Source organism: Lolium perenne, chromosome 1 (genome assembly GCF_019359855.2).
Source record: "Lolium perenne isolate Kyuss_39 chromosome 1, Kyuss_2.0, whole genome shotgun sequence".
Lineage (NCBI taxonomy): Eukaryota > Viridiplantae > Streptophyta > Magnoliopsida > Poales > Poaceae > Lolium > Lolium perenne.
In genome coordinates, this window is record NC_067244.2 from 182,840,274 (window position 1) to 182,862,522 (window position 22,249).

The 22,249-nt window shown below is 39.5% G+C and overlaps 1 protein-coding gene across 1 annotated transcript in view; it reads left to right on the forward strand.

The window, feature by feature from the left end:
* The window catches only part of LOC127315094 (preprotein translocase subunit SCY2, chloroplastic), a 211,977-nt gene that overhangs the window by 111,348 nt on the left and 78,380 nt on the right, over positions 1–22,249 (forward strand). The window lies entirely within an intron of this gene.

The following is a 22,249-nucleotide window of genomic DNA, read 5'->3' on the forward strand; positions in this document are numbered from 1 at the left end:
AAATCATGTATCTACCCCTCTAAAACCATAAACTCTGTCTTATGAAGTCAAGCATGAAGAGAAGTGGTTTTTGGTTTCAAACATGGAAATTTCAAAAACCTCCCAAAATTAAAGCTTCATTGTAGAGTGACTAGTTAAGAAGGATCCAGGCTTACCTTTTCATTTTCATGTTTTAAACTTGTTTAAATCTTGGTCAAACCTAGGATTTGACCAATATTCAAATGGGCATAAAATAAAAAAATAAATAAAATAAAAAACCAAAGCACATAGTCTTCTTATGTCATATAGTAAGCATTCAAGTTCATAAACAAGGTCTAGACATATTCAAACCAGACAAATCATGTACCCCCTAACCCTAAACTTTGTCTTAATTATATATGAAGTCAAGCATGAAGCAGAGAAGTGTGGTTTTGGGTTTCAAACATGGAAATTTCAAAAACCTCCCAAAAAGCTTCATTTTAATTAGATCATTTGGTTAATTAAGAAGGATCCATGATTAATTACCTTTTCATTGTCATGTTTTAAACTTGTTTAAATCTTGGTCGAAACTAGGATTTGACCAAGATTCAAATGGGCATAAAATTTGTAAAAAATCGAAAGAATGAAAAACCAAAGCACATAGCCTTCTTATGTCATATAGTAAGCATTCAAATTGATAAACATGGTCTAGAAATATTCAAACCAGAAAAATCATGTATCTACCCCTAACCCTAAACTCTGTCTTATGAAGTCAAGCATGAACAGAAGTACGGTGGTTTTGGGTTTCAAACATGGTAAATTCAAGAACCTCCCAAAAGCTTCATTTTAGAGTTATTAAGAGAAAGATCCAGACTTAATTACCTTATCATTTTCACATGTTAAACTTGTTTAAATCTTGCTCAACAAACCTAGGATTTTACCAAGATTCTCAAATGGGCATAAAAATCAAAAAATGAAATACCAATGCACATAGTCCTCTTATGTCATACAGTAAGCATTCAAGTTGATAAACAAGGTCTAGACATATTCAAACAAGACAAATCATGTATCTACCCCCTATTGACCCTAAACTTCGTCTTATGAAGTCAAGCATGAAGAGAAGTGGTTTTGGGTTTCAAACATGGAAATTTCAAAAACCTCCCAAAATTCAGCTTCATTTTAGAGCGACTAAGAAGGATCGATGCTTACCTTTTCATTTCCATGTTTTAAACTTATTTAAATCTTGGTCAAACCTAGGATTTGACCAAGATTCAAATGGGCATAAAAATTCAGACAAAAAATCTAAAGAATGAAAAACCAAAGCACATAGCCTTCTTAATTATGTCATATAGTAAACACTCAAGTTGATAAACAAGGTCTAGACATATTCAAACCAGAAAAATCATGTGTATATCTACCCCTAACCCTAAACTCTGTCTTATGAAGTCAATCATGAAGAGAATTGGTTTTGGGTTTCAAACATGGAAATTTCAAGTACGTCCCAAAAGCTTCATATATTTTAGAGTGACTAATTAAGAAGGATCTTGGCTTACGTTTTCATTTTCATGCTTGAAACTTGTTTAAATCTTGGTTGAACCTAGGATTTGACCAGAATCAAATGTGCATAAAATTCTTAAAAAATAGAAAAATGAAAAACAAAAGCACATGGTCTTCTTATGTCATATAGTAAGCATTCAAGTTGATAAACAAGGTTTAGACATATTCAAACCAGACAAATCATGTATCTACCCCCTAACCCTAAACTCGGTCTTATGAAGTCTAGCATGAGGAGAAGTCGTTTTGGGTTTCAAACGTTTAAGCCAAAAGCCCCATTTCAAATATTTCAAAATTATTCAAATTTGGTTCAAATTTGAAAGACACACAAGTTATAGCACACATAGTGCATACATTCTCACACATACTGCACTAGATGCTAACCCGGCCTATAGTTTGAGGCCATTGGATGAGGTCGAAAAAAATCTTGGATTAGAAATGGGGTTGTTCGAACCCCGTAGTTGGATTTTTTGAACCTTGATATGTAGTACTGGGCAAAACCCTAGTTTAACCTATTTAATTATAGATTCATAGGTCGATTTTTCTACCTTTTTATTATTACTATGCAGCACATGTGTGTTTGCCCGTCGAGTGAAACTCGAAGGAAGAGGGATCACTCGGAAGGAGAGAAGAAGGGAGAGAATTATGGTGTCTTCCCTTTTTCGGGTGATGATGTTGACTTTTGTGCAGGGTTTGTCAGTGAGCAGGAGGTGCGAGCGAGCGAGCGAGTCGAGCGAGGCCGAGAATGAGAGAGATTTGTTTTTTTTTGTGAGAGGGACAACCGAAGGATCCAGAAGGACCCACAGACTTCCAATACGCATCCTGATGCGTCTTCTCTTGACAAAGAAAATGGCTGGGAGTTTGCGTACCTATTGCACGTGACTTGTGCTCACTGAAGTGTGGGACCTCACGCATGGGCACCACACGTAAGTGACAGACCTGCTGGTGTAAAAGCTCGGTTGATTATTATAGTGCATTAGAACAAAGTTTCCTATGGATTCAAGGGTAGGAAATCCAAGTTAACTCATTTACATGACATTATTTTTTCCATGAAGCAAAGTTAACGCACCTATCAATTGGTACATTTTGGAGTGACTAAGAAGGATCCAGGCTTACTTATTCATTTTCACGTGTAAAATTTGTCTAAATCTTGGTCAAACAAAATTGGCAGAAAATTCAAAAAAAAAACAGAAAAATGAAAAACCAAAGCACATAGTCTTCTTATGTCATATAGTAAGCATTAAAGTTGATAAACAAGGTCTAGACATATTCAAACCATACAAATCATGTATCTACCCGCTAACCCCTAAACTATGTCTTAAGAAGTCAAGCATGAAGAGAAGTGGTTTTGGGTTTCAAACATGGAAATTTTCAAAAACCTCCAAAAAACTTCATTTTAGGGTGACTAAGAAGGATACAGGCTTCCCTTTTCATTTTCATGTTCTATACTTGTTTAAATCTTGGTCAAACCTAGGATTTGACCAAGATTCAAATGTGCATCAAAATTCCAAAAAAAATCAGAAAAATGAAAAACCAAAGCACATAGTTTTCTTATGTCACATACATATATATAGTAAGCATTCAAAAGTTGATAAACAAGGTCTAGCTAGACATATTCAAATAAGACAAATCATGTATCTACCCCTCTAAAACCATAAACTCTGTCTTATGAAGTCAAGCATGAAGAGAAGTGGTTTTTGGTTTCAAACATGGAAATTTCAAAAACCTCCCAAAATTAAAGCTTCATTTTAGAGTGACTAGTTAAGAAGGATCCAGGCTTACCTTTTCATTTTCATGTTTTAAACTTGTTTAAATCTTGGTCAAACCTAGGATTTGACCAATATTCAAATGGGCATAAAATAAAAAAATAAATAAAATAAAAAACCAAAGCACATAGTCTTCTTATGTCATATAGTAAGCATTCAAAAGTTCATAAACAAGGTCTAGACATATTCAAACCAGACAAATCATGTACCCCCTAACCCTAAACTTTGTCTTAATTATATATGAAGTCAAGCATGAAGCAGAGAAGTGTGGTTTTGGGTTTCAAACATGGAAATTTCAAAAACCTCCCAAAAAGCTTCATTTTAATTAGACTGGCTGGTTAATTAAGAAGGATCCATGATTAATTACCTTTTCATTGTCATGTTTTAAACTTGTTTAAATCTTGGTCGAACCTAGGATTTAACCAAGATTCAAATGGGCATAAAAATTCAGAAAAAAATTGAAAGAATGAAAAACCAAAGCACATAGCCTTCTTATGTCATATAGTAAGCATTCAAATTGATAAACATGGTCTAGACATATTCAAACCAGAAAAATCATGTATCTACCCCTAACCCTAAACTCTGTCTTATGAAGTCAAGCATGAAAAGAAGTACGGTGGTTTTGGGTTTCAAACATGGTAAATTCAAGAACCTCCCAAAAGCTTCATTTTAGAGTTACTAAGAGAAAGATCCAGACTTAATTACCTTATCATTTTCACATGTTAAACTTGTTTAAATCTTGCTCAACAAACCTAGGATTTTACCAAGATTCGCAAATGGGCATAAAAATCAAAAAATGAAATACCAATGCACATAGTCCTCTTATGTCATATAGTAAGCATTCAAGTTGATAAACAAGGTCTAGACATATTCAAACAAGACAAATCATGTATCTACCCCCTATCGACCCTAAACTTCGTCTTATGAAGTCAAGCATGAAGAGAAGTGGTTTTGGGTTTCAAACATGGAAATTTCAAAAACCTCCCAAAATTCAGCTTCATTTTAGAGCGACTAAGAAGGATCGATGCTTACCTTTTCATTTCCATGTTTTAAACTTGTTTAAATCTTGGTCAAATCTAGGATTTGACCAAGATTCAAATGGGCATAAAATAAAAAAACCGAAAAATGAAAAACCAAAGCGCACATAGTCTTCTTATATGTCATATAGTAAGCATTAAAGTTGATAAACAAGGTCTAGACATATTCAAACTAGCTAGACAAATCATGTATCTACCCCCTAACCCCTAAACTCTGTCTTATGACGAAGTCAAGCATGAAGATAAGTGGTTTTAGGTTTCAAACATGGAAATTTCAAAAACCTTCCAAAAACTTCATTTTAGGGTGACTAATTAAGAAGGATACATGCTTCCCTTTTCATTTTTATGTTCTATATATACTTGTTTAAATCTTGGTCAAACCTAGGATTTGACCAAGATTCAAATGTGCATCAAAATTCCAAAAAAAATCAGAAAAATGAAAAACCAAAGCACATAGTTTTCTTATGTCATATAGTAGCATTAAAGTTGATAAACAAGGTCTAGACATATTCAAACAAGAAAAATCATGTATCTACTCCCTAACCCTAAACTTTGTCTTATGTAGTCAAGCATGAAGAGAAGTGGTTTTGGGTTTCAAATATGGAAATTTCAAAAACCTACCAAAAGCTTCATTTTAGAGTGACTAAGAAGGATCAATGCTTACCTTTTCATTTTCATATTTTAAACTTGTTTAAATCATTGTCAAACCAGGATTTGACTAAGATTTAAATGGGCATAAAATTTAAAAAATCAGAAAAATGAAAAACAAAAGCACATAGTCTTCTTATGTCACATATATATATATAGTAAGCATTCAAAAGTTGACAAACAAGGTCTATACATATTCAAATAAGACAAATCATGTATCTACCCCTAACCCTAAACTCTGTCTTATGAAGTCAAGCATGAAGAGAAGTGGTTTTTGGTTTCAAACATGGAAATTTCAAAAACCTCCCAAAAGCTTCATTTTAGAGTGACTAAGAAGGATCCAGGCTTACCTTTTCATTTTCATGTTTTAAACTTGTTTAAATCTTGGTCAAACCTAGGATTTGACCAATATTAAAATGGGCATAAAATAAAAAAATAAAAAAACCAAAGCACATAGTCTTCTTATGTCATATAGTAAGCATTCAAGTTCATAAACAAGGTCTAGACATATTCAAACCAGACAAATCATGTATCTACCCCCTATCGACCCTAAACTTCGTCTTATGAAGTCAAGCATGAAGAGAAGTGATTTTGGGTTTCAAACATGGAAATTTCAAAAACCTACCAAAAGCTTCATTTTAGAGCGAGTAAGAAGGATCGATGCTTATCTTTTCATTTTCATGTTTTAAACTTATTTAAATCTTGGTCAAACCTAGGATTTGACCAAGATTCAAATGGGCATAAAAATTCAGACAAAAATCTAAAGAATGAAAAACTAAAGCACGTACATAGCCTTCTTAATTATGTCATATAGTAAACATTCAAGTTGATAAACAAGGTCTAGACATATTCAAACCAGAAAAATCGTGTATCTACCCCTAACCCTAATTAAACTCTGTCTTATGAAGTCAAGCATGAAGAAAAGTGGTTTTGAGTTTCAAGCATGCATGGAAATTTCGAGAACCTCCCAAAAGCTTCATTTTAGAGTGACTACGAAGGATCCATGCTTACACCTTTTCATTTTAAAGTTTTAAACTTGTTTAAAACCTGGTCAAACCTGGGATTTGACCAAGATTCAAATGGGCATAAAATTCAAAAAAATTAGATAAATGAAAAACCATAGCACATAGTCTTCTTATGTCATATAGTAAGCATTCAAGTGGATAAACAAGCTCTAGACATACTGAAACCAGACAAATCATGTATCTACCCCTATCCCTAAACTATGTCTTATGAAGTCTAGCATGAAAAGAAGTGGTTTTGGGTTTCAAACATGGAAATTTCAAAAACCTTCCAAAAGCTTCATTTTGGATTGACTAAGGAGGATCCAGGCTTACTTTTTCATTTTCATGTTTTAAACTTGTTGAAATCTAGGTCAAACCTAGGATTTGACCAAGATTCAAATGGACATAAAAAATCAACAGTTTACAACAGCACATAAAATAAACATGAAATTACATCTAAATCCCTAACTTTTACATGGAGGACCCCAGGCTGAAAGCAAGAAATGCGATCGGGTCTTGAATCTTGATGCGTCTTCTCTTGACAAAGAAGATCGCTGGGAGTTTGCGTACGTACAACACGTCACTTGTGCTCACTGAAGTGTGGGACATGACGCATGCATGGGCAACACACGTAAGTGACATGGATTCAAGGGTAGGGAAGCCAAGAGAAAAAAAGAGAATTTGGACAAAAATAACCAAATCTTGTTAGTATGTCGAAAGTTTGTTTTTCCCAATCTTTTCGACTTTGAGTTATTTCTGTCTGTTTTGCCGAAAAAACGAGGACAGGGACTGGAAACGGTGATGCATCTAGCTTCAGAGTACGTCAGATTAAGACTTCATGAGCAACACTAGTCTGACGTAAGTACAGTGTATACAGACAAGACAGGGACTAGACATTGCTACCCACGTCCCTCTGCGCCCCTTCAAAGAAATCATACTCCGTACTAGAATCTCGAAACGTAGAAATTAGTCTGACACGATTTCTGATTGTTTAATTCATAGGATTGCAATTTTCAGAATTCATTGACAATACATTTTTATACAAAAACAAAAAATCATTCATTGTGTAACCGTATGTTACTACTAGTATTTCTTTTGGTTTTCACACGCAATCAAATGTTATTGGATCCAAATACCGTTGTTTCTCAATCCTATATATTTGGAGATGATCATCACTCTCTAATCATACAATTTTCATATTCCCGCACTTTGAAAATCTTGCGAATAATCAAAGCAGCCAAAATGTATGGTGTGTATTGTATATGTTTATGCCATGCTTAGTTTCATCGAATATTGTTTGGTTGCATCGCGGGGAAACCGCGTGAATTTAGATTAATTGTTGCATGTTTGTTTGTGGTGTGACCAACTGCTTTTGCAACGAAACAACCCCCCCACCATGTACGCATTGTTTGGGTCGCATGCATGATGTGTACAAAATGTTAAAATAGAAATAATGTAGGAATTGATTTATTTTTTCGTGAAGTTTCATTCGATTTGAATCATAGGTTTGTGAGCAAATATATATTTAGTTTAAACTAGTGCTCGAGTACGTAAGAATCTATTTAATCACAAGCTAGTCATCCGAATGGGATGAAATATTCATAGATTTTAAAACAAGGAATCTACATATTACTGGATTTTTTTTTCAAAATTTTCTGAATAGTTTTTCTTTTTTAGCTTCAAAATAAGAGATAGTTTGGAACGTTGGATCTCAAATGGATGGTAGATGGTGGGACACAGTCACAATGTATCTTGGAAGCATCAAGTCACTGAAGCTCTGTCCGGTTTCCAAACCAAGCTAGGAAATGCATTGAAAATGAAGTTCTGCTCTAAAACATTTCTCATTCCATTTTGGTGCTCGCGCGGTTGCATGCTGCCCACGTGTTAAGGTACGTGTCTCTGGCATGTAGAGAACTACGATTATTGGCGAAAAATATATCGAAATGGAAACTGTAAAAAAAAGCCCTCTCTGGTCAACCTGATGTGACGAGACATCACTGCACCAAACGTCGTCGCAAATTTATATATGGGTGGCGTGCTAGTCTACCAACAGTCAAATCGGCGCCCAGTCGCAGCAGCAGCCTAGAGTACTACCTAGTTTTTGCCCCTTGCATGTCTATCATCTTCTTCTTCACCCCGTTACAAAAAAAATAAAAAATCTTCTTCTTCACCCTCCCAGAATCACGCGCACGCGCAGGATCTCGATCCCCACCACGCCGCATCACTAGTACTACTCCGTATACCTTTCTCTCCTTACCCCGGCCGGCCGCGCGCCGCATCGTTCCTTCCATAGCGCTCGCCCTCTCCTCCGAAAACCCCAAGCGCAGTTGCATTCGCCATCCACCTAAATCCATCTTCACGTGATGGATTATTCTAGGCTTTGCCGGGGCGGCGGGGACGGCCACTTGGAGGCTCTCACCGGCGACAACATTGACCTCATCGCTGCGCATCTGGACGTTACCTACACCGTCCGACTTGCTGCATGTTCCAGGGAGCTCTACGACATGATCAGCAAGGATGAAGGTAAGATGCACCATTGGGATGAACCCTGCCCGCCGATGCCTCCGCCTCGCTTATTGGTTCGGTGAACACCGGGACCTGGCGACAGCATCTCGTCTGCATGATACCGTGTACGACCTGGTGCCCCTCGACCATCCTCGCCGTTTCGTCGCCCTGCCGTTCATGCACGACGTAAAATGGCTTGGCGCGAACGGCGATCGGATCGCCGCCGCCGATCATCATGAGTGGTGCCTCGTGAACGTCTACACCGAGCGACATATCCCCTTCCATCCCTACCTGATTCGAAGATTCATCATAGTATTGTTTCATATCGACCTGCATACTTTTTTAACTGGGGTCCAAAGAATTTATTTGTTGAAGATTGTAATCGCCAAGTGCCCACAAAAGGTGAGAGGTACGCAGATTACAAGCTCATCGCCTTGTTCGACAAAACGATTTTCTACCTTGAAGGGGGTGGCGATCGGAGAATGCCGGAGGCCCTTACACCCGCACCCGATTATCCAAATTACCGTGATGCCATTGAACTCCGTGGCCACGTTTTTGCGGTGGACGAAATCGACGGCTCCACGTACTTCGGGACACCGCAAATGGTATTTTTTCAGTCCTTATGTTGCATTGCATGATACATCGCCTTAACCAATGAAGTTATTCATGAACTACCTTGTTTATATTTTACCTTTCTTATATGACTTAATGATCACACCCCCTTTTGCTGAATATGAATGAACCGTTGCTTGCAATGAATTAGTAGTACTAATTAGTCACCAACAAACATAGTATGCTCGTATGTGATTGCATTCCTGAATTAGTAACTCTACGCCATCGCAGAATATGGGTGTAATTAACCAAGATCTCAAAAGATAACGTGGCACTATGAAGGCACCCTTTTTGATAACCTTTTACACCCATTGTTTCATATATAACTAATTGATTTTGCCTCCAAAAGGAGGACGAGAGACTTCGCCATCCGCATCAGAGAGATGCATAAGGACTTTCATAAGTATATGACTTAACGATCACATCCTTTATCTGAATATGAATGAACCGTTGCTTGCAATGAATTAGTACTAGTCAGTCATCAAGAAACATAGTATACTCCGTATGTGAATGCATTCCTGAATTAGTAACTCTATGCAACCGCAGAATATGGATGTAATTAACAAGTATCTCAAATGTTAACGTAGAAACAGAAAAATAGAAGAAAATCGTTTGTAATTACATGCGTAGCTTATATTTTCTAGAGATCGGGGAAAAAGCCTTGATTGGATGTACCTACATGCAGATCAAACAGCTTCTTTGTTTATATCTGTGAACAATCTGCAGAATGGTATAATTAATTTTGTTTTTGATACATTTTTTCTCCCATTTTCTTGAATAGATTTCAGTTTCCCACAATTATCTTTCATTAGTGATTGTGACGTCCCCTCATTCAAAATAACTCAGGTTATCTTTTTCCTAATTCAATGATATTTAAGTTTGAGTAAGTTTACGATTAATATCTACAACCTCATATATATATAAGATTTAGCACCCGCAGTGCCTAACAAAGTTAGCTGCCTCTAGTCCCCCGTATAGTTCTTTCTTTTTGCTTTCTCAGTTTTTCGTAGCCTTGCTACAACCCTGTATGCTCTAATATATAATGATGCACGACTAGGCATGTGTTCGAGAAAAGAAAATCTAAATATCTTTTGTAATATATGAACCTATATTGATGTTTTAGATGTTGGTAGTATAATTTTCGATAAACTTGAACAGACTTAAATCAGTTTAACTTAGCACAACCATATAGCGTACCTTTTTTAGAACGCGAAAATGAGGTAAACAAATACCATGTGTACCCTTTACTATCAATAGTAGAGAAGAGATTATGAACCTTCAACTCTAAAATGCAAATTCTTCTACCGAATGGATAGCTGCATCTCGATACCTATTTTGCAAATGTTACCAGACTTGGGGTTAGCTACAAAGAGCATTTCTTTCTTGTCAAGCTTCATGCACTACCAACACAACCAAAAGTCCGAACCGATCGCAAGGGCGGCAATCCACTTATACAATTCAACACCCCCCTCACGTGTGATGGGAGACAAGTCAACATGTGGAAAGACTCAGAGGTATAGCTCAAGAGGCATATACGTGGACTCCGAGGGGGCAACAACAATTTTAGGATAAATTGCGAAAGCCAGGACTCGAACTCGAGACCCTGGCTCTGACACCATGTCAAGCTTCATGGACTAGCCAACGCAACCAAAAGTCCGAACCGATGGAAAGGTCTAGGCAATCCACTTATACGCTTAAACATTTCTTACCCTTCGGGTGGTCACAGGGAAGCTCTCTAATAGATCACTTAAGACAAAGGGAATTAACTACAAGACAGACTTAAACTTAAGATGATATATATTTGTCAAAATTTGAATGTATCTATATGCTTTCACCGTCTAGATACATCTGAATTTGGACAAATCTCAGTACACTTTCTGGGACAGAGGTAGTATATAATCGTGTATACACTAACTAGTGTCTAGTTTTGGCGAAGTTTAGACTAGTTTCGTGGGATGGATGCAAGTATAACCGATATATTGGACACTCGATTTGAACACATGAATGACCAATGTCCTTAGCTTACATAGTCGTATTTATACCGTGAGCATGAACGATGAACAATGCTGCTGTTTGAATATGGTTGCCGTAACACCCTATTCGTCTCCATTTCTAATATTGCAGAAAACCTGATGCACCCGTTTGTAATCCCGCCACCGGTGGTGGATGATCGCAGCACGCGTGGTTCCTCGCTCCATCTCGCCGATGGCAAGCGATTGATGATCATCCTTACAAGAAACAAGATTGGGATTGCCAATGTCGAAGTACCTCTGACATTCCCTATGCCGCTAATGGGCTTCACTACGGCAAGATCCTCCCGTTGCCACCTACGTCTTTGAGCTGGATCCCTTATCTACCGCACGTGCGAGGGGACTTTCTTTGGAGGCAGTTAACAGCCTCGCGACCACTCTCTGCTCCTCGGACTCAATTACCCAATCATTGCCAACCCGAAGAAGCGTGAATCCAAAGCTCCCGATGGCACATTGGTTCCATTCATGAGGAAAAGCTGCGTCTACACAAAGATACCGGAATATTCGTTATAATCAATACCCTAAAATTTTGCGCCGCAACCTCCAAGGATGAAGGTGAGACTGTGGGAGTTATCAGCCTTCCCAAGGATGGTTGGGATAGTGTCCGACAAGCGGCTATGTGGTTTAAGCCTGCTTTAAACATTGCCCGTTCGGTGTTACCTTTAAAAACAAAGGACACTTTTTTATTATGCTTGAAGTGTTGAGAAGTAGTACATCGTTTTTAGTATGTACTAATTTGAATCAGTTTATTTGAACACCGCCCGCTTTTGTATTTCGTGGTTGCCTTCATATTATAACCCATGCATGGCTGTTTTAGGATTGACTTTATTTCGGCACTATAATTACAATGTGTGTACGTCCTTTATAATTTAGCCACCTCTTGTTGATCATACTCATGAGAGGACCATTCCTATTTTTTTTGCCGCTAAAGGGTAAAGTACATCCACTGGCACGGGGGTGTGTTCGGTTCCACCCCATCCCCAAACCGAACATGCATCAACTACGAGCAAGGAAGTAGATGTGCGACCTAGGTGACTCGTGCGGACTCCCACATGTGAACCAAAGAAAAAAACATGTCAATACGGAACTGATGTACATACGACAACTCCTATATGATATGCGTATGTACGATTGAGCATCCGGAGGTGTGCTGCCACCGCTTCCTCACACGAAGGGTTGGATCTTGTGTTTCGTACACGGATCGGACTGAAATTGTCGTGTGCATAGCAAGGTTCATGTCAATAAGGCCGAGTTTGGCATCTAAGTCTAGGCAACAAATACTTTTGGGTTCCAACGGCCATCTACAAGGTATTTGCTATAGGCCTACTTGCTCCGCCGTCGAAGCCCAATAACTACAAATGGGCCTTTCTGCTCGTGCAATGTTGGCCCTTTTCTAAAGAACCACAGATCCTATGATTGGCAAAAAACAAAAACACGGAGATTCTACATAAAAGTTGTTTGTATTTATTTTGAATTATTGGGTTGCAATTTTTGAAACTGCTCATGGCCAATATGAAAATCGTTGATCGCTCCCTACCCACATAGATCACGGTATTTTCAAAAATTCATAAAGTGGATTTGAAATTTAAAACATATCCTAATAATTCCATGATTTATTCTATTAACTTGCAAGATCTTGGAGCGAAAGAGCTTGTATTAGTCTCATGAAAATAATACCGATAAACCAGTCGTTAACAAGAAATGAAGGTTTATCGTTCGTAGGGGATGCCATGTGGGACCCATGAGACAAAGAGCGTCCTCAACGTTTCAAAGAAAAATGCAAGTAGCCCGAAAATAGGGGTAAAAATAAATCCTACAAAGGAAACATTTATAGTTCATAGAGGCTGACATGTGGGACCGATCTGCCACCGCATCCTCATCATTTCGAAGTCGGCAGGATCGAAGAAAAAGGCAAATAGCCGTAAATTAGGGGTCAAAAATAAATCCAAAAAGGAAACTTTTATTCTTCATAGAGGATGACATGTGGGACCGACCTGCCAGCCAGCCGTCCTCATCGTTTCAAAGACCGCAGGGGATCAAAAGAAAAAAGGCAAATAGCCAGAAATTAGGGGTAAAAAATAAATCCAACAAAGGAAAGGTTTGTTGTTCATAGAGGCTGACATGTGGGACCCATAAGCCAGCGGCGACCTCAATTTCAAAGGCGGCATATGATCGAAAAGAAAAAGGCAAGTTAGCAAAAATCAGGGGGTAAAAAAAATCTAAGAAAAGAAACTTTATTGTACATAGAGGATGACATGCGAGTCCCATGAGCCAGCACCTTACTCAACGTTTCAGAGGCGGCATGAGATCAAAAGAAAAAGGAAACTGACCAAATATCAGGAGCAAAAAATAATCCAAGAAAAGAAACTTTTATTGTACATAGAGGATGACATATGGGTCCCACTTATACAAGCTCTTTCGCTCCAAGATCTTGCAAGTTGATTGTACATAGAGGATGACATGCGGGGCCCTTGTGTCAGCAGCTTAATCAACGTTTCCAAGGAGGCAGGGGATCAAAAGAAAAAGGAAATAGCCAAAAATAAGAGGGTGAAAAAAATCCAAGAAAAGAAACTTTTATAGTATAGAGGATGACATGTGGGTCCCATGAGCCAGCAGCTTCCTCAACGTTTCGTAGGCCGCATGAGATCGAAAGAAAAAGGCAAGTGACCAAAAATAAGAGGGTAAAAAAATCCAAGAAAAGAGACTTGATTGTACATAGAGGATGACATGCGGGTCCCATCAGTCAGCAGCTTACTCAACGTTTCCAAGGCAGCAGGGTATCAAAAGAAAATGGAAATAGACAAAGATCAGAGGGTGAAAAAAATCCAAGAAAAGAAACTTTTGTAGTACATAGAGGATGACATGCGGGTCCCATGGGCCAGCAGGTTCCTCAATGTTTTCAAGGGCGGCATGAGATCGAAAGAAAAAGGCAAGTGACCAAAAATCAGAGGGTGAAAAATAATCCAAGAAAAGAAACTTTTATTGTACATAGAGGATGACATGCTGTCCCAACGTTTTAAATGCGGCTTGAGATCAAAAGAAAAAGAAAGTAGCCGGAAATTAGGGGGTAAAAAAAAATCCAAGAAAAGAAAATTGATTGTACATATAGGATGACATGCGGGTCCCACGAGTTAGCAGCTTACTCAACGTTTCCAAGGCGGCAGGAGATCAAAAGAAAAAGGAAATAGCCAAAAATCAGAGAGTGAAAAAAAAACCCCTAGAAAATAAACTTTTGTAGTACATACAGGACGACATGCGGGTCCCATGAGCCAGCAGGTTCCTCAACGTTTCAAACGTGGCATGAGATCGAAAGAAAAAGGCAAATGACCAAATATCAGGAGCTAAAAATAATCCAAGAAAAGAAACTTGATTGTACATAGAGGATGACATGCTGGTCCCATTGTGCGGCAGTGGTCCCAACGTTTCAAATGCGGCTTGAGATCAAAAGAAAATGAAAGTAGCCAGAAATTAGGGGGTCAAAAAAAAACTCCAAGAAAGGAAAGCTTTATCGTTCATACAGGCTGACATGTGGGACCTATGAGCCAGCAGCTTACTAAACGTTTCAAAGGCGGCAGGGATCAAAAGAAAAGGAAATAGCCAAAAATCAGCGGGTTAAAAAAATCCAAGAAATCAAACTTTTATTGTACATAGAGGATGACATGCGGGTCCCATGAGTCAGCAGATTCCTCAACGTTTCAAACGTGGCATGAGATCGAAAGAAAAAGGCAAGTGACCAAATATCAGGAGCCAAAAATAATCCAAGAAAAGAAACTTTATTGTACATAGAGGATGACATGCGGGTCCCATTTTGCAAACAGCGGTCTCAACGTTTCCAAGGCGGCACAGGACCAAAAGAAAAATGAAGTAGCCAGAAATCAGGGGGTGAAAAAAATCCAAGAAAAGAAAGATTTCAATTGGGCTGCATCTGGACATCTGGGCCTTCGAACTATCCTTCTGGGCCTTTTGACTCGTACAATTTCAGCCCACTCCAGAACATGAAAGTTCGGATATTTCTCAAAAAAAAATAGGAAAGTCCTATGCTTTGCCAAAATAAAAAACAAGGAGATTCAAGATATAAGTTGTAAAAATAAAGATTTAATTTATCCGTTTGCAATAGCTCAGAGCGAAATACACTGTTTATTGTCTGCAAAATAATCAAGATATCACATGTTTCTTGTACGGGGAGGCTGACATCAGGGACCCATGAGCTAGCAGCGTCGTCAACGTTTCAAAGGCGGCAGGGGATCGAAAATAAAAATAAACCAAATATCAGTTGGTAAAAAAATCCAAGAAAAGAAAACATTTATCGTTCTGAGAGGATGACATGCGGGACCGATGAGGCAGCAACATCCTCAACGTTTCCAAGGCGGCAGGGGATCAAAGAAAAAAAAGGAAATAGCCAGAAATTAATTAGGGGTTCAAAATAAATCCATCAAAGGAAAGTTTTATTGTTCATAGAGGATGACATGTGGGACCGACCTGCTAACAACGTCCTCATCATTTCAAAGGGGGCAGGAGATCAAAAGAAAAAGGCAAATAGCCAGAAATTAGGGGTAAAAAATAACTACAAGAAAGGAAACTTTTACTGTTCGTAGAGGATGACATGCGGGACCCATGAGCCAGCATCTTACTTAACGTTTCAAAGGCGGCATGAGATCGAAAGAAAAGGGCAAGTGACAAAATATCAGGAGCCCAAGATAATCCAAGAAAAGAAACTTTATTTACATAGAGGATGACATGCGGGTCCCATTTTGCAGCAGCGGTCCCAACGTTTCAAATGCGGCTTGAGATCAAAAAAAAAGAAAGTAGCCAGAAATTAGGGGGTCAAAAAAAAATCCAAGAAAATAAAGTTGATGGACATAGAGGATGACATGCGGGTCCCATGAGCTAGCAGCTTACTCAACGTTTCCAAGGCGGCAGGGGATCAAAAGAAAAAGGAAATAACCAAAAATCAGAGGGTAAAAAAAACAAAGAAAATGAACTTTTATAGTACATAGAGGATGACATGCGGATCCCATGAGCCAGCAGGTTCCTCAACGTTTCAAACGTGGCATGAGATCGAAAGAAAAAGGCAAGTGACCAAATATCAGGAGCCAAAAATAATTCAAGAAAAGAAACTTGATTGTACATAGAGGATGACATGCGGGTCCCAATTAGCAAGAATGTATCACCGTTTGAGAGGGTGCACGGATCGAAAGAAAAAGGCAAGTGACCAAATATCAGAGCCAAAAATAATCCAAGAAAAGAAATTTTATTGTACGTAGAGGATGACATGCGGGTCCCATTTTGGCAGACGGTCTCAACGTTTCCAAGGCGGCACATAACCAAAAGAAAAATGAAGTAGCCGTAAATCGGGGGTGAAAAAAATCCAAGAAGAAAGATTTCAATTGGGCCGCATCTCGACATCTCGGGCCTTCGAACTATCCCGCTTGGCCTTTTGACTCGTACAATTTCAGCCCACTCCAAAACAGAAAGTTCCGAATTTTCTAAAAAACAGAAAGTCCTATGCTTCGCAAAGACAAAAAAAACAAGGAGATTCAACATATAAGTTTGTTTATGTAAAAATAAAGATTTAATTATCCGTTTGAAATAGCTCGTAGCGCAATACATTGTTTATTGTCCGCAAAATAATCAAGATATCATATGTTTCTTGTACGGGAGGTCGACATCGGGGACCCATGAGCCAACAACGTCGTCAACGTTTTAAAGGCGGCAGGGGATCAAAAGAAAAATAAACCATAAATCTGTTGGTAAAAAATCCAAGAAAAGAAACATTTTCGTTACGAGAGGATGACATGCGGGACCCATGAGGCAAAGAACATCCTCGCATTTATTGTTCATAGAGGTTGACATGTGGGACCCGTGAGCCACAGACGTCCTCAACGTTTTAAAGGCTGCACGTGATCGAAAGAAAAATAAGCCAAAAATCATTTGGTCAACAAAATCCAAGAAAATAAACATTTACCGTTTCCGAGAGGATGACATGCGGGACCCATGAGGCAAGAAAGATCCTCAACGATTCCAAGGCGGCAGGGGAAATATCCGTAAATTAATTAGGGGTTCAAAATAAATCCATCAAAGGAAACTTTTATTGTTCATAGAGGATGACATGTGGGACCGACTCCGCCAACAAAGGCCCTCATCGTTTCGTAGGGGGCAGGAGATCAAAAGAAAAAGGCAAATAGCCAGAAATTAGGGGTAAAAAATAACTCCAAGAAAGGAAACTTTTATTGTTCGTAGAGGATGACATGCGGGACCCATTAGCCAGCAGCTTAATCAACTTTTCAGAGGCGGCAGGGGATCGAAAGAAAAAGGCAAGTGACAAAATATCGAGCCAAAGATAATCCAAGAAAAGAAACTTTATTGTACGTAGAGGATGACATGCGGGTCCCATTTAGCAAAGAGCGGTCTCAACGTTTCAAATGCGGCTTGATATCAAAAGAAAAAGAAAGTTGATTGTACATAGAGGATGACATGCGGGTCCCATGAGTCGCCAGCCTTACCCAACGTTTCCAAGGCGGCAGGGGATCAAAAGAAAAAGGAAATAGCCAAAAATCAGAGGGTGAAAAAAAGAAAATAAACTTTTATAGCACATAGAGGATGACATGCGGGTCCCATGAGCCAAAGAGGTTCCTCAACGTTTCAAACGTGGCATGAGATCGTAAGTAAAAGGCTAGTGACCAAATATGAGGAGCCAAAAATAATTCAAGAAAAGAAAGTTTTATAGTACATAGAGGATGACATGCGGGTCCCATTTAGCAGCAGCGGTATCACCGTTTGAGAGGCGGCAGGGGATCAAAAGAAAAAAGAAATTGACAAAAATAATAGTGTGAAAAATAACAAAGAAAATGAACTTTTATAGTACATAGAGGATGACATGCGGGTCCCATGAGCCTGCAGGTTCCTCAACGTTTCAAACGTGGCATGAGATCGAAAGAAAAAGGCAAGTGAAAAAATATCAGGAGCCAAAAATAATTCAAGAAAAGAAAGTTTTATAGTACATAGAGGATGACATGCGGGTCCCATTTAGCGAAATGGTATCACCGTTTGAGAGGCGGCAGGGATCGAAAGAAAAAGCCAAGTGAAAAATTAAGAGGAGCCAAAAAATATTCAACAAAATAAAGTTTTATAGTACATAGAGGATGACATGCGGGTCCCATTTAGCAGCAGCGGTATCACCGTTTGAGAGGCGGCAGGGGATCGAAAGAAAAAGGTAAGTGACCAAATATGAGGTGCCAAAAATAATTCAAGAAAAGAATGTTTTATAGTACATAGAGGATGACATGCGGGTCCCAGTTAGCAGCAGCGGTATCACCGTTTGAGAGGCGGCAGGGGATCGAAAGAAAAAGGCAAGTGACCAAATTTGAGGTGCCAAAAAAAACTCCAAGAAAAGAAAGTTGATTGCACATAGAGGATGATATGCGGGTCCCATTTAGTAGCAGCGGTCTCAACGTTTCCAAGGCGGCAAGGGATCAAAAGAAAAAGGAAGTAGCCAGAAATCAGGGGGTCAAAAAAAATCCAAGAATAGAAATAATTTTGGTTCATAGAGGATGACATGCGGGACCCATGATCCTGCATCGTAAACGGCTCGATCGGAGAACGTTGAACGAGATGACGCGATCGAGAAAAAAAACAATGCCAGAGAGGCTGCCATCTGGGCCCTACATCCCTCGGCCGTGCGGATTTGCGTTGACTCGGCCGGCGAACCCGAGATTTCGAGATGCACCACGTCCCGGGCCACCATACGCGACGTTTTGGCCGCTTTCGTCGGGCTAGGTGGCCTCAAAAACGAGAAAAAAAAAGTTTTGACATGCACCACGGAGGGACCAAAAATCGTCGGCCATGGTACACCAGCAACCACGGCGCGACTTCAACTTCATCGGCCATGGCAACTTTTCTTGTAGTGATTTGCATGATTATGATTGGCAACTTGTCTATGTTTGGTGGTGATATTATATTTTCAGATTGTGTTGTAATCCATATGCCATTGATACATACCATGTTTCACCGTTGTGAGTAGATCCCCATGTTCCCGAGGGCATATGATTAATTGGCAATAATTTATATATAATATGCAATGAATATTTGGTCAAATTTTTATCGTGTATGTGGTTCTATGATGGTGATATGCGAATTTCAACTGCATATTATTTCACCTATATATGCTCATAGGGTTACACTTTAATGCAATGAAGTTAGTTGGAAGGGACAGAATGATAGAAATCGTATTTCAATACTTTATGTTGCATTGGAGGGTTTTTTTATTGAGGACCTTTCAACGAACTTCTATGGTGGAATATTTATGTCTTAATGATTCATGTGTTTTGCTCATGAAAATGGCCATAGGACCATGGGCGTATTTGCTCATTCACTTGGTTGCATCTAATTTAGGCTGCATCCAATAATAAAAACACTTGAATAGATCCTTACCATATTGTTAGAAATCTTAAGACGTAGTAAATCGATGCCGTCCTTGGAAACACTTGTCACATATAAGTACACAAACACTTGAGCCTATCCTCTTGCTGCTGCATAGATGATTGAGCTTTCTCTTATAGAGAGTACTCACGCATAACAATTTACTATTAGCAATTTACACTATTGCAACCTACAAACGGAAAACACAAAACTACTACATCTTTTATTGTTTTACTTGTCAAAATTGCTAACCAATACCTCAGCTTCTCTCGTGGGTTCGACAAATTTTTTTATTATTAAATGTACTACAATAGATCTCCTGCACTTGGGAGACATCAAGATATTTTTCTGGCGCCGTTGCCGATCGAGGAGCGTCATGCTATCGGTAGGTTTGCTTGGTAAGGAAACTTGAAAGCTGTTTTTACCGTTTACTATTTTATTCTATCATGGTTCTCTTAGGTCACGAAAATATGAAACTCTCTTTATATAATTATGTTAACTTTGTCAAGAACAAGATTGATAAACCCTATGAATCCAAAGTGGAATATCAAATTCCTATTGATATTGTTAAAAGGGTGATGAAATGGACTTTTATAGTGCTCAGGTGCATTTGCAAATGACGGAAGATATATGTTCTCTATTTAAACTTTCTAGTATTCTTCATGATGAAGTGAAATGGAAGTTATTATATTTACTAGATGACCCGGTGCGCCCCGGCGCAGAGACAAAAACGAGACGATACTGTAACCATAAGTTTACAGACATCTTCCAACATTACATACAAACACATGCATCCACAAAGCTATTTAGGGTATCGGCGCACGTCGCGATGCACCCTTTCCACATGCATATCCAAGCAAAAGAACTACAGGATGGTAGCTTAGAAAGTGCAGAGTTTCAGTAGGTACTGGTTCAGCAAAATAGGGGCATACATTACAGAAACTACAGGATGGCAGCTTAGGTGCATACATAAAGACCTCGACCTGTAGGAGACAAGCTAATTAATAGTACCATATGTACATCACAGAACATAACTGGTTGAATCCGTATGCATAGTCTACGGAAACAAAGGCATTCTGCAGCTAACAACACTGCATAAAACAGTTTGTATATTGGACTGGATCCATCACGGTCGCTAGACAAACACGGGAGCACCATCTGCAGCAAGTAGCATGAACCTTCAAAAGCTAATCGATCCTAACTACTACAGAGTACAGAATCAGAGCTAACATATTCTATTCACGTGAAGAGGAGCAAATGGGCTTTTGCTTAGCCTGAATCTGCTGTACTCCGAAGTAATTTCCGGGGCAAACATAGTAAGCTCACCACCATCCCTAGGAAACTCAAGCTCTACCCTGGTAAGAACCGACCCGTCCTCGGTCACCTCACACAGGTTTATAAAAAAAATGCACTCCAAAACGATATGACCCTGTATTGGATCATTCTTTCTTTCTTAGCATGATGAAACTATGATTCTTATTTGTTTGAGGTATAATCTAGATCTGCAGTCAAGCCATACATAAAATCCATGGCCTTAAAGCCCTATTTAACATTACTGAAACGACTCACTGTTGAACAACAACAGATTAGCACACTGCCACAAATTCCAGAACTGCTGGTCGGCACTCATTCCAGAACTGTTGGTCGACACTCATTTCAGAACTACTGGTCGGAACTGCTGGTCGGCACTCATTCCAGAACTGCTGGTCGGCACTCGGCAGTAGAAAATACAACAATGGCTGAAGGAAAAATCTCGCGACCGGCACTTAGCAGTAGAAAAACAACAATGGCCGAAGAAAAACCAAGGAACAGCATTCAAGAGGACAAAGCATACCGTTTTTTCGGAACCGAGGAAGATATGAGAGGCATGAAGAAATTATCCGAGCAAGAAAGCAATGGAGGAACAAACAACCTAGAAAAACAAAGAAACGAGCAGAAGTTAGCAGTGAGGAATTTCATCGAACACGTGAAGCGCAAGGAGAGGCCAACCTCAACCTCGACCATACACGCCGACCACCTGAAGCTCCATCTGTAGCAGATCGAACCAACGAGGGGCCAAATCGCAGAGCGTGCAGAGGCGGCGAGGAGCGACGAGCGGGAGAGAAGACGGGAACTGAGTCTTCTCGCGTAGGGGTAAAAGGAGCAAGAGGCAAGGTGAAAACCGGAAGAACAGGGCAGGCAAGGATCGTCCGAGCGGCAAGGAACGTCACGTGACAGTAACCCAAGCGGATTGTCTACCCTCACGCTGCTCAACGGGCCCCAGGAGATGCTGGCCCAACTCCAGAGAGAGAAAACAAGAGGCCACAAGTACGCACATCAAATAGAGGAGAAGGCCACCAAAGTCCACGCCCCTGTACACGCACTTCTCACACGTCTCGCCTGTCCGCCTACAGCGTTAATTCCGGGCCGGAAGGAGAGGCAACAATGCCACCACATCCAACGGTCGTCTCTGCGCCCGACGAACTGACCCCGCACGAAGCCGTCCCCATCTGTCATGGAGGCAAGGGAAAGCAGCATAGGTGAAAAACGATTTGACAACATCCAACGGTCAGGGTAGAATGCGGGAGTGAAAAATTGCTGTACAAAGCTAGATGGACGAGCAGGATTAAATCCCCCCTTCAGATGCCCTGGGAAGCCGAGTTGCCCAGGCTTATTTCTAGGAGTAATCTCTTTCGTTCAAGTAATGCTCGCAAATGGTTTGTTCGGAATGCTGCACT